The 13,462-nt window shown below is 40.7% G+C and overlaps 1 long non-coding RNA gene across 1 annotated transcript in view; it reads left to right on the top strand.

Moving 5' to 3' along the window:
• Nucleotides 1–11,643, top strand: part of LOC139713133 (uncharacterized) — a 42,832-nt gene extending 31,189 nt beyond the window's left edge. Inside the window, exon 4 of the long non-coding RNA XR_011709623.1 lies at nt 11,603–11,643. This is a non-coding gene — a long non-coding RNA (uncharacterized lncRNA). The remainder of the gene's footprint in view (nt 1–11,602) is intronic.
• Nucleotides 11,644–13,462: the final 1,819 nt, after the last annotated feature.

Here is a 13,462-nt window from a genome sequence, read left to right as displayed (position 1 = left end):
GCGTATTGTTATTTATATGTTTATATTCATCGACTGTATGCAGTAAATATTACGTTCTTTCATTTTTCTCAAACAACCCCAACACAGAAACGAAAATAAGAAAAGAAATATATAAAATCACATGCTCGTTTACAGAATATTATTTTGAATGACTAAAAAATCAGATAAATCCAAAGAAGGGGTTTATTTAATATTTTTCTACTCCTCCCTTTATTGTAATAACTTTTGTCATAGTATTATAACTGGAAGTATAGGTTGTATACATTTCATTTCAAGTCAAACCTTAATTTTTTGTTTCTTTGTTGTTGTTTTGTTTTTTCGAGAGATCTTATATTATCATAGATCCGGGATAATAATACCCAAAGAGTTCCGAAAACGATTATTTGTATTCATCAGTCGTCATGTCAGTATATTCACTTGGTTAAACATTTACGTTTATGACATTGTGTGAGGTGAGAGAGAGTTGTGGGTGGGGGAAATCTTTATTACATCATTGAGCGTATACTCGTTATTCTTTCTTGGAATTGTGGTGGTCCTGAAAAGGACCGTTTGTGTTTTGACTTTGTCAGTACTTCGTCACGTCGCCTCGGCTTGCAATCACCGCGGGGATGACATGTTGGAGGTTGTCAAGCTGGCGATTGATGAATGCTTGGTCCACTCTCTCCGTCCAGTAGCGCTTCAGTCCTTCCACAAGCTGGGCACGGGTACGAGGTTTCACGTGCTGAAAGAAAGAAGAAGGAAAAAAGACATGAGTTGATACAATAAAAAAAATATCTTGATTGATCCATACAATAATTTTATACTTCAGTATTAAAAAAAAAAAGGCGAAAGCAAAAAACGATCATTTATACTTACTCTCCGAATGTACCACTTCATGTGTGCCCACACATGCTCTATGGGGTTAAGATCGGGCGACTCGGCTGGCGTTCGAAACCAAGTGATTCCTTCTCTCTCTAGGAGTGCCCGGGCGTAGTGACTGTTGTGTTTTGGGTCGTTGTCCTGAAGCAGCCTGCAGTCGCCGTGTGGATACGCGTCGCGGACGAACGGGACGAGGTAGTTCTGGAGAATCTCGTCGGCGAAGAACTCCTTCCTCATAATTCCAGTAAAAATCGCCAGTCTTGTCCGTCCTCGCCTGCTGATGCCGGCCCACACGTGTACCTTGTCCGGATGTTTAGGCCTCGGTCGTTTCCTCGCTGGGTCATCCTCCTTCCTCCAGTAGAAGCCGGAGGCTGGCCGATCACCTTCGACGAAGATGGTGCTCTCGTCAGTGAAGATGGCGTCGTGGAACGTTTCCCCGCTCTCCACCATTCGGATACAAAATGCAAGTCGCGCAGCCTTGTTGACATGTCTGATCAACTGGCCGTAACGGGTACCAGTTCGGATCCAACGAAGCCGTCTTCGTGCATTGCCAACCGTTCGAACGCAGACTTGTACGCCGTATCTCGCTTCAAGACGCCTCTGTATCTCGACAGCAGAGAGCTCACAATCTTCTTCGAGAAGAGCGGATATGAAGGCAAGATGCTCGTCTGAAAGCTTAGGACGATAGCCAGGTCGACGTCGATCTGCTACGCTTCCAGTCTCTTGAAAACGGCGAATACATCGCCTCACCGTAGAGATGTTGACTTCGACGGTGAAGTCACGAAGCATCGTCATGATTTCCCGCACACTCTTGCCATGCCTCCACAGATCCACAACTCTGTCACGATCTTGCATGGACAAACGCGGCATGACTGATCTATATGTACGACTCGAAGTATCAGCTATGATTCGGAATACGTGTGAAAAGAACGAGTAGCGAGACTAATAATAATGTTGTCTTTTAAACGAGCGCTTACCGAACTGCTTGAAAATCTAATGCACGCATGGATGCCCAGTAATAATAGGGTCTTCTCGATTTCACCCCATGGACGTGGCCTTCAAGGAAATGACGTCATTTTAGGGAACTGCGCATGCTCAAGGTTCTCCAGCACGTCAAACGCCAGAATCACGAACGGGTGCCCGAGGGTTTTCACGGCCACGGCGGATTCCTACCGTGATGACATCATTACATGGCGCAACCAAACGCCGGCCCGTTGGAGGGGAAGGGGCCATGACGTCATAGCGCGCACTTAAAATCGAAATGGATGATACACCGCGTACTTGACGAGTGGACAGCATGTAGCCCTCGTAAGGGAATGGCGGGCATGTCCACACAAGCGAAAAGGAATGGGGGGGGGGGAGGGTCGCAGAAGTGATCATAATAGTGTCGTTAATTGTACTAGGATTCTCACTTTCCTTTCACTCAAAATTTGTATGCACGCCTTTAAAAAGGCCTCACACTGTATGTGTATATTAAACATAATTATGACAATGTCTATACTCTCGAGTGCAATAGGGTTATAAATCCATATAACACAACCAGACAGAGAGATCGACATCCACGCACACACACACACACGCACGCTAAGATTGCGTTCTACTTTACCTTGTTTGTTTTTTTTTTTTTTGTTTTTTTTTGTTTTTTTTTTAATGGTGAAACTTTATATTTAATTGAAAATGAGGTATTGCTATTTTGGAGTACCCACGCACGCTACGACATGAAATCTCACTCCATCTTGCGACAAATGTGATTTTTTTTTTTTTTTTTTGTATGAAACAAGACTAGGACCTATTCGTATATATCGTGGCGCTCGTGTGTTTGCTCGAGCGAATGATTTCGCTGTTTTTTCTCTTTCTGTAATAAATTTACATCTATATATATATATATATATATATAGAGAGAGAGAGAGAGAGAGAGAGATGTATATATACATAATAATCAAAATATGAAAGTTCTGCGTCGGTGTGTAGTAAATAGATATCAGTTAGTGTAAAAACAGTCATAAACACCGCAGGAGCCTTTTTTTTTTTTTTTTTTTGGCTCCTGCGGTGTTTATAAGACTGTTTTTACACTTATAAGTAAAGTGGATATATGTTACTCCACTACTTATGTAAAGTGGTGGAGTAACATACCCACTTTACTTATATGTATATATATATATATATATATATATATATATATATATATATAGTATATAGTATATACAGGTATATACTCTCTTTTGTTTTCTTTTGACTTGTTTTCTGCCGTATTCTCTTCAAATGTATGCAAATTGGTTGCTTTATGTTTACTTCGCAAGCCCTTGAAAAAGGCCGGAAACTCGGTCGAAAGCTCGGGAGAATAAAAGGCTCTTAGTGAACATAGTCTTACTGCAACGTCTGCGAGTAGTCATTTCTCCGCCACTCTCATTATGTATGTACATTTATGTATGTGTATGAGTATATTAAACATAATAACTCATCAAAATGCCCACCAAAGCGCAGGTAATAATGTATCATCCAATGACTGGCGGGGGAGGGAACATAACCGAATGGTCCACCCGAAGGGTTTGAAATGCTATATTGAGGGAGGTTTTAATTCCATGCAGAGAAGTCGAAATAGCATTTCAAACCCTGAAGGTGGAACGCTTGGTACATGCATGTTCCCGACAACGAAAGTTGATATGCCTGGTAAAATTTCTGTGTAATATTTACCAGGAAAAATTACCAGGAAATCATTGCATTGGTTTCGCACATTTATTTTTACCAGTAACGGAGTAAAGAACGCCATTATCTATTGATCTCCACGCAACATCGCGTCCTGGTTATTTTTTTCCAAGGAAGTTTTCTCAGTGTACACAAAGCTTTGATATCACTTGACCTTCATCAAACTATCAAAACAGGATCACCTCGGTTGTCCTCTAGGTACAAAAAAACCCTGCTAAATCGTCCATACACTTCCATGATTACGCATTCTAAATAGATCACTCTAAAATCTCCAAAATGAATTGGAATGGCAGCAGCGTTTCTTCTCTCGTTAAAAAAAAAAAAAAACGATTACAAAAAACTTTGGAACAACCTCTCTATTTTCAGGTCAGAACTCGCAGCCAGAATTATTTTATCCTGGGTTAATCATAAAATTTTTCAGATCAAGAAAAAAACATGTACTATATCAATCTTGGTCATTCTAGCGACATTGAAAGTATCTTACTAGTGATCCAAACTTTACATAAAGATGACAATGATAATGGAGATGTTGTTCTTGGTCACTCAACTACACAATACAAGGGAATTAACATGGAATGGATTTCCCCTGATCATCAGTTTTAACGCAGAAGTATTTATCTAAAAATTGGGCATTCGACGGTCTTTTCATGTAAACCATGCATGGTTTAGATCACAGATACTTTCGAGAATACGGGCCATCATACGTCGCGACGTGCAGCATGCAGAAGGACGTTAAGCACTTTTGCCAGCGGCAGGTCAAAAAGAAAAAATTGAAGATCTCCTCATTGTAAAGAAAAAACAATAGGCAAATATAGAAATCGACAACTCATTGAATTTACTCACACGAGTTTCCTCACCATATATACTTGTTATTTATTTTATTTTATACTCTGTCTCAGTATAATAAACTACAAGTGAAAAGCTATGTTATCAGTATAACATTATCATTATTAATGTGTGTATGTATTTTTGTAAGTTTCTCTTCGTATTTTGAGTTTTGACACACAATCGGTTTAAGAGAATTTTGTGCACCATCTCCCTAAACGCTCTTTTAAAACCGCTTGCGCCAGAGGGGTCTACAGGTAAGAATTAGCGCATGCTCACAAGCATGCCTCCCTTTATTCAAGCATGCCTCCCTGCTGAGAAACTTGTCCAACGGCCAACGCATGCGCATCGGGCCGAGAGACCAGAGGGGCATGGGCATAATGAAGCGTTTTGGTCGGATACTAGTATTCTCTTACAAACTGTTACAAGCCATGAAAATCCTAGCATTTGATTAGCTGAGAGCAAAAGTTTGTCTGACAACTTTGTTGGACAAAATGCTTAATGAAATTAAGCAGATGATCGGTTGTAAGCATTTTGGCGGAAGGATCAGATGGCATAGAATTTTCTTCCATAATACAAACCAAAAAAAAAAAAGAAGATTTAAATTATTATCGCAGTCGTCCCCCCCCCCCAAAAAAAAAAACAAAACAAAACAAAAAAACAAAACAAAACCACAAGACTTATTAATAATAAGACTCGCATATTCGGCACAGTGAATGATTATTGCCTCACAGTACGTTTACGCCAAAGAACAACAAGGATTGTATTTCTGCTTGATTATCAGGCAAGCACAATTCGAGTAACATTATATACAGAATTATATCCCTCTCTGCGACAATCGATGTATTTCCTCTTGTTTTAACAAGTGACTGAGGTGGGTATGGAGTTACTCACGCTCTGCATAAAATGAGCCGTGTTTCATTGCGGTTAATCGCAGGTTTTCTATATACATGATTTTCCGTAGAGCTACTATTGATCTTCATTGTTTGATCGAAATCAATCGATGCTCTATGGAAAAATCATGTAAGAATAATCCTCAAATCGCAATGGTTTCTTTACGGAACATAACCCTGCGCATGGTGATAATATTAGGCCTATTTGATACTTCGCAAGTCGGCTTATCAATCTGCCTCTCATGACCACAAGCGAATACATGTGTAGTACGAGGAGTTTCCATTGCCTGGTACCGAGACGATCAATGAAAATAGCCCACACTTTTTGTGCACCATACAAAGGAATACATAAGGTGCCATCACTTTGGGCCCCCAGACTTTTTTTTTAACCCGGAAGTACGTACAATGTAAGTGGCACTGAAATAGAAATATCTTGAAGTATGGCGGCGGTAAGGTTATGTTTTTTCTCTCTTTTTTCTGTATTATTATTATTATTATTATTATTATTATTATTATTATTATTATTATTTTGCTTGTCAGCTGAAGAAACCCGGAAGTGGACGGGCAGAGTTTTTTTTTTTTTCCTTGCCAGCTCATGAAACCCGGAAGTGGGCCCCACATTTTTGAAAACACTGCAAACAATGGCACTCCTACACTTCAACTAGAATAAAACATTTTCATAACATAATGTGCGGATATTACGAGGATAAGATATTCAGCTGTGAAACGAATGATTATTATTCAAAATCATGAAATTTGTGAAACTAACCGCTCAATTACTTTACAATACACTGACCTGTAAAACCTCACATAAGTCGCAAATCAAACCGAACTTAGTCGGTGTTGGGAGTTGACCACAACATTATGACGTATTTCCGGTAATTGGTGCTGGGCTCGGTGTTAAATGTCGTCTACAGAACCTACGGTATATAGTTCATCCGTTTGTGTTAGCGATTTACGTGTTTTTTTTTCCCCATTAATGAAAACACAGCCCCCAGGCTCTATAGCTAGGGATGATTATTTTCGTCATTTCAAGTTCATTGATGGGTGTTGCGTTGCCGCGCCGTGCGAGACCCATATTCACGTCCATAATAATGATGCACGTTTTACGTGTAAAGTCTATGGTAATGCAATGGTCGCCCTCGTAACACGTACACGAACACTCGCTGCATGGCGTAGTAATTTGCGCCTAGAAGCAACATGAAGGTAACTGTGATTTTAAGAAGAGATGAAATTTGTGGCATTTTTATCCGTCTTCCTTACTATGTGTCCAAAACTTAGCAGTTGTAGCTACATCTTTTAATATTTGACTGTAATCACACGCTATCACCTTTTCCGTGGTGCAAGTCTAGTGGACGACTTGGCGGTGATTCCAAATAACTAGCTGGTGATTGTTAATTTAGATCGGTATCACCTCGTTAATCTCGTTAATCACCCAGTGGAGATAGCTTTGACATCGATTTAAATGTTTACATGTTACTATTTTAATAATCATCATGTGTATCTGGTGACTTCCACGCCTGTCTGCTGTTTCCATTCCGGTTATATGCATGTACATACATGTATGTATAGTGATCATTCTGCATGCAGCGGCGACTCGGTGGGGATCGGAGAGCAAAAGAGGCGACTCGATGTGGCCGGCGCGCGCGTACGCGCGCGCCTTGGACGCTTCTAACGAAATTTGGACGAAATTGCCGATCTCCGAATAAACGCCTTTTCCGAACAAGCAACGCTTTTCCGAACGGAATTGAGCGGGCGGTCGTGCGTGAAATTGCGTCCACAAAGCGTCAGAATCGTTGCTACTGGATCGATAACGAACTTTCGTCCAAATTTCGTCCAGATTTCGTTGCTGCTGGATCGATAACGAACTTTCGTTGGAAAACGAAATTGACGGAGGCGTTTCTTATTGCGCGTACTGTAGCATGATTCCATTTGATGCTACTTTGTACAATGTATTATTCACAACCCATTGTGTGTACACTGTACATAATTCATGCTAGCCATGATGTTCCTGTAGAAAATTGAATCATCAACTGTTATCGACAGTATACAAATGACACTCTGGGGGGTGTTTCAGCAACGTTTGTCGGCGCTGACAACTTGAATCACCATAGTAACAGTCAGTGACCAGAGCATCTCAGCCAATCAAAGCCAAGGATTTTGCTGAAATTGGTCAGCTGACAAACGTTGATGAAACACCCCCCAGGTCTGAGTTCATCAGTCGGAATTGTGTGCATATTAAAGGTAACTATGGAATGCTTAACCCACGAGGTGAAGCCGAGTGGGTGTACGCTATAATTCCATAGTTACCTCATGCACACTATTCCGACTGACGCATGAAAAGACATGTGTGTCATCTGTGTTTAATAGAATGGGGACAATTTTTTTTTGCCAAAAATCTGTACTTCAATCATGTTACCCAATGGCAAATTTACTGGATGCCCTTGTGGCTAGCCATAGATGATCAAAAGCCCGAAAATCATGCATCCAATAATTACTGGATGCATGAAAAAATGTACTGGATGTATGATTTTTCGGCCAATATAGGCATTTTGTACTGGGTGTGCGAACACTTGCTTATAGTGCCCGAACCTTTGTTACAAGTGTGTGTACACTTGCTACAAGTGCGTGATAACATACCACCGTGAGGCAGTGTGTGGCCAGTAGAAAATCCACACACAGTTCTCGACCAATGAGATCGCAGGATTCTCGCCACTCATTCTATACCTGCATGCTATTGACTAATAATCAATGTTTATATGCATGGGCCCTTCTGTCTTGAATTTTCTTTTTTCTTTATAGACATTTGTATTGCAAGGACCTTAGTCTTTGGGGTGTCCGATATGATGTGTGGTGGGACTCTGTGAGCATATTAATTTTTCCCTGAAGGATATAAAGATGCAATATTGCAAATGATATGATTGACTTTGTGTGGTATGAAACGTACTGTACCGTACAAGTGTATGTGTCCTCACTCTTATCATAGTACCGTCCACACCCCCCCCCCCCCATATGAAATTAATGGTCCACCCAAAAGTTTTACCCCTGAGCAATTTGTGTGTGTGCAATCCTACATTGTACATGTAGCTAGAGTAGAATATTATGTGTATAACTTTGTGCATACACTGTACAGTACACTGTATGTTACCTTTTACCACTGTGGTTTTGGCAGCTGGTACAGTACACTGATGTGAGCATTGTAAATTATTTGCCATCCATCAATGCACCATCACAACTTGATGCCTCAGATGTCCCCACCAGTTTCTGTTTGTATTATTATCAAAAAAAGGTGTATCATTCTGTTTTCCCTTGCAATCTTATGTACACACCTCCAATATGTCATCTTCCAGCCATTATCTCAGCAAGTACAATGTCCATCTTTGTAATATTATTGTACATGTAGGTAAGGATAGAATTGAGTTGGCTAAAATTTGCCACCTGTAATGACTGCGATGAAAGGTCAAGGGGCACCAAATGGAAGCAAAAAAAAAGAGAAGAAAATAAAATAAAGATGTACAATGTAATGTAAAGGCCCGATAGCATGGGGATTCATCCAATTCATGTGCTGACCTGAGTGACCATTGTAGTGTATTTGAAAACTACAAATAACTGCACCAGTCATCTGTGACAGCCAGTGGAGAGTCTTTGCCTGTGTGTGTACATTGTAGGCCTACATCACTTTAAATATAGAGTTCAGTGATAAACTGTAGGCCTACCAAATGTACACCTTATGTACATGATTCGTTATGGGAATTCTTGATTTTTTTTAACATTTCACACGAGGGAGGAAAAAACAACTGTATACATTGTACCATGTACATCATGTAGTTATAATAGAAAGTACAGTACAAATGTATGTAGCCTACAAGTTGTATGTACAGTACATAAACTTCAAAATGATAACTGACTGACCCTGTCCATGTACATTGTAATAAAAAAAATGCATCCTTTGATAAATCTTATTTACACCCCGAGTGTTTGTGATTGCTACTAATTGCCTCTAACATTCTACGAGCTCTCCCATTGTTACTGTGTGTAGGTCCTACATAGGCCTACATGTACGACTTGTAGGCCTTATCAGGGAATAATTATTACAGTACTCAACGCATTCTACAGTTCCTCGCGGGAATGCTCACCTCTTTTATAGTCTCTGTTGTGATTATCATACATTATGTGTAAAATCCTTCCTTGCACTGTTTAAAGGACAAGTTAACCTTCATAGACATGTGGGTTGAGTGAATGCAGCAATATTAGTAGAACACATCAGTGAGAGTATGAGCAAAATCGGACAATCCGTTCAAAAGTTATGAATTTTTGAAGTTTCTGCTAAGTCGCGGCTGGATGAAAAGACTACTATAGCTTGTGATGTCACATGAGTACAACAATATAAAGAAAGAATAAAGAAAATTCAACATATTTCCATTTTTCTTGCATTATAACTAAAGAACACTCGACTTCTCTCTTTCAGAAGGCAGGGGGAATAATATTACCCTTAACATACGTCAGTAGCAAGTCGAAGAAATGTGCACTTTATTCAAAAAGTAAAGTTTTGTGAAATTCTATTTTTATTTTCCTTATATAGTTGTACGCATGTGACATCATGCACTGTAGTAGTCTTCTCTTCCAGCAGTGACTGCACAGATACTTAAAATATTCGTAACTTTTGAACGGATTGTCCCATTTTCCTCAAACTTTCACTGATGTGTTCTACTAATATTGCTGCATTCTCTCAATCCTTATGTATATGAAGGTGGACTTGTCCTTTAATAACCTCATGTGCATTTATTATAGTGAATATGAATACAAACTGTAGCATGGTCCATTCTATGTTTATAATAACATTTATTATTCAAAAGCTTGTAGACCCAGAACTTGCCCCTGTAGAAAAATCACTCTGATGCTTGTGACCACCCTCTAAATACATACATGTATCACTGTATGGAGGAATCATGTTAAAACAAGCATTTTTTAGCTGCCTGGTTCATATAATTTTCAGCCTTTCCTGTTTTTTTTTTTCTTCAAAATGAAATTTATTGCCATACAGGATGGCACACATGCATCTTGTCTACTCCCATGAAAAACAGTGTGTAGGCCTACACATACAATTGTAGGCTTAGACTTGTTTTCTTCAGTGAGTGGTACAAGCTGTAGCTGTCGTTGCGTGAAACCTCCAGGTGCTTTTAATATATTGTCTGAAAATATCCTATAGAATACCAAAGTATGATGTCATAGCCATTCATTGCCATGGAAACTGGTTCTTAGCAACCTCAACTGGCCAGAGTGTGTATGTGCGCACCTGGTTCTAACCTAAGCTACAAATTGTATTTACAAAAGATTGTGATATCATCACTTCTGTACTCTGTTTTCCTTAGGCTGCGTGCGCATAGAAGTATACTATTCGGGTATTCGGGCTCGTTTTTCGAGGGCATGCGAATAGCTTGAATCGAACGATAGGATTTCCTCACACCGGTTCACATAAGAGGGCACTATTCGAAAGTACCGAATACCTGCGAAAAGTATAGCAAAGTGGGAATCGAGCTTGTTCGATTTTCTTGCAGCGTATACCGTCTCTCGTTTATGAAATAATTACAATTTTGGTCTGGATTTGCCCGTTAGCAAAAATAAGCATGTAGACTGACATTCTGATGCAGTTTAGAAATTGTTAATAAGATTTGCTGCGATGTACATGTAGGAGGAAGAAATCCTCACTACATGGGATGGTGAGTTGACGGTGCGGGTGATGGTGTATTCGGTGCTCGAATAGCGAATAGTGAATAGCGAATACCGAATACTTCTATGTGAACGCAGCCTTAGATACCAAGTTTGTCTTGGAAATGTACAGGTAGAATACATGTATACTTACATAATACTCACTTTGCATGGTGCATGCAGTATGTAGAGTAGACTGCTTTATACTGTAGACCATTATTCTGTATTCACAAATATTCAGATTTCATGCATGCTTTGTTCACAAATGTTACCTTTAACAACCACAATGCTTGTCGAAGGCTTACCCTACCTAGCGACAACTACAAATCATATGTGAACTCCTGCCTGTGGAACTTAATGGGAGGGAATACAGTATAGTGAATGAAATGCTTTGTTTCTAGGCTGTCGGAAAAGAAACATGGATGAAAATACAATCTGAAAGTGGGCAACGTGTAATGCAAGAAATCATGGTCTCAAAGCATGTGCAGCATTGTGTGTGATATAATATAGCCTAGTGACTTGATTCCCAGGAACAAGACAGGAAAAATATAACAGACAGCAAAAAAATTGTTCTTGTATCTGAATTCTTTCTTTGTTCCCTTTGATTAAAGATGAGCGGAGCCAAGGTAGTAGGGCGGAGGATAAGCCTGGGAGTGGCCATACTCATCAAGGCTGCCAGCTGCAAGGTAGGTAAAAAGCATGGAGCATGTATTGTAGCTCTATGGTAAGCATGACTCTACAGGTGTGTGTGTGTGTGTGTTGGGGGGGGGGGGGATGGGGTTGGGAGGGGAGGTGGAACCAGATACCTTTACATGTACTATGGGTAATAAATACTATGCATGTAACGCAATATTTGCATTTGTTGATGTTGGAATGTAGTAGGGATACTGTTACAATGTTCAGAAAGGGATGCTCTTGTATGTGATGGTACACGTACAATAATGTAGGGCCTATGTGTGGACTAGGGAAATGTAATAATTACCTGGTACTCCTTACTAGTTGCAAAGGGGAAATGCTGGTGGTATTGTGTGTGTGTGTGTGTGTGTGTGTGTGTGTGTGTGTGTGTATGTATGTATGTGTATGTAGAGATTATGCTTCCTATTTTGCTTTATGACTCAATTCTGTTCCTGGAACAACCATGGAGCTGCATCACATGGAACCTGTACAACATAGCTCCATGGAACAACAACCCCAGGTTCTATTCTTCCAGTATACCAAACATTCCTGTGGTATCATTCCTACACGTAGCAGTCCATTACCATGCTCTGGTTCATTCCTATGGGATGGAGTGCTTGATGACTGATGGTGGAGTGGAGGTCAGGACCTCTCGCCCCTACCTACCCATCTTATGCTCCTAGCCCCACCAACCTCTTTCCCCTTCCTCTCCCACCCCCTTTACTCTCCCCCCCCCCCCCCTCATTCTCTCCTGCATTCTCCTGCTCTCTCCTCCCCCCTCTCATTTGGCCCTGTCTGCATCACTCTCATACCCAAACAGTGAATAGTCAGTACAGTCTAGCCACAAACTTATTCAATCAAATTTCTTGGATAGAAACAAAAATTCTTGGAAACAGTCCCCCTCCTCCCCACTGGCATAGTTGCCAGAACCTACCCTTGAGAATTTTTATTGTACTTTTCTTGTAGTTATTGGACCTACAATGTATTGCATATTAGGCTGATGAGTCACTCTTTTAATAGTTTTTTTTTTTTCTTTCCTTTTTAGCTCACCTGAGCCAAAGGCTCAAGTGAGCTATTGCGATCGCCCTTCGTCCGGCGTGCGTCGTGCGTCGTGCGTCGTCCGTCGTGCGTCGTGCGTAAACTTTTTACATTTTCATCTTCTTCTTAAAAACCCCAAGGCCGATTTTCATCAAACTGGGCAGGTAGCATCACTAGGGGGTTAGGAACTCAATTTGTTAAAATGGGCACCATGCCCCACCCAGGGGGCCCCCAGGGGGGCCCAAACCCCCCAAAATTAAGGAATCTGTAAAATCTTCTTCTCTAGAACCAGAAGTGATAGAGCTATTAAGTTAATACTATGAGTTAGTACATTGATGACTGTAGTTCAAGTTTGTTCATGGCAGAATCAGGGTGCCCCCCTTGGGACCCAGGGGTGGGGAGGGGTTCTAATGGGGCCTAAATTGTACATTTTCATCTTCTTCTTGAGAACCCCATGACCCATTTTCACCAAACTTGGCAGGTAGCATCCCTAGGGGGTTAGGAACTCAATTTGTTAAAATGGGCACCGTGCCCACCCAGGGGGCCCCTAGGGGGCCCAAATCCCCCAAAATGAAGGAATCTGTGAAAATCTTCTTCTCTAGAACCAGAAGTGATAGAGCTAAGTTAATACTATGAGTTAGTACATTGATGACTGTAGTTTCAAGTTTGTTCATTGCAGAATCAGGGGTGCCCCCCTTGTGACCCAGGGGAGGGGGGTGAGGAGGGGTCCTAATGGGGCCTAAATTGTACATTTTTAT

Source organism: Diadema antillarum, unplaced genomic scaffold, assembly GCF_040938485.1.
Source record: "Diadema antillarum isolate AM-2024a unplaced genomic scaffold, OU_Dant_1.0 seq00001910_RagTag, whole genome shotgun sequence".
Lineage (NCBI taxonomy): Eukaryota > Metazoa > Echinodermata > Echinoidea > Diadematoida > Diadematidae > Diadema > Diadema antillarum.
Note: the sequence above shows the minus strand (reverse complement) of the source record. Positions and strands in the feature narration are given on the sequence as shown.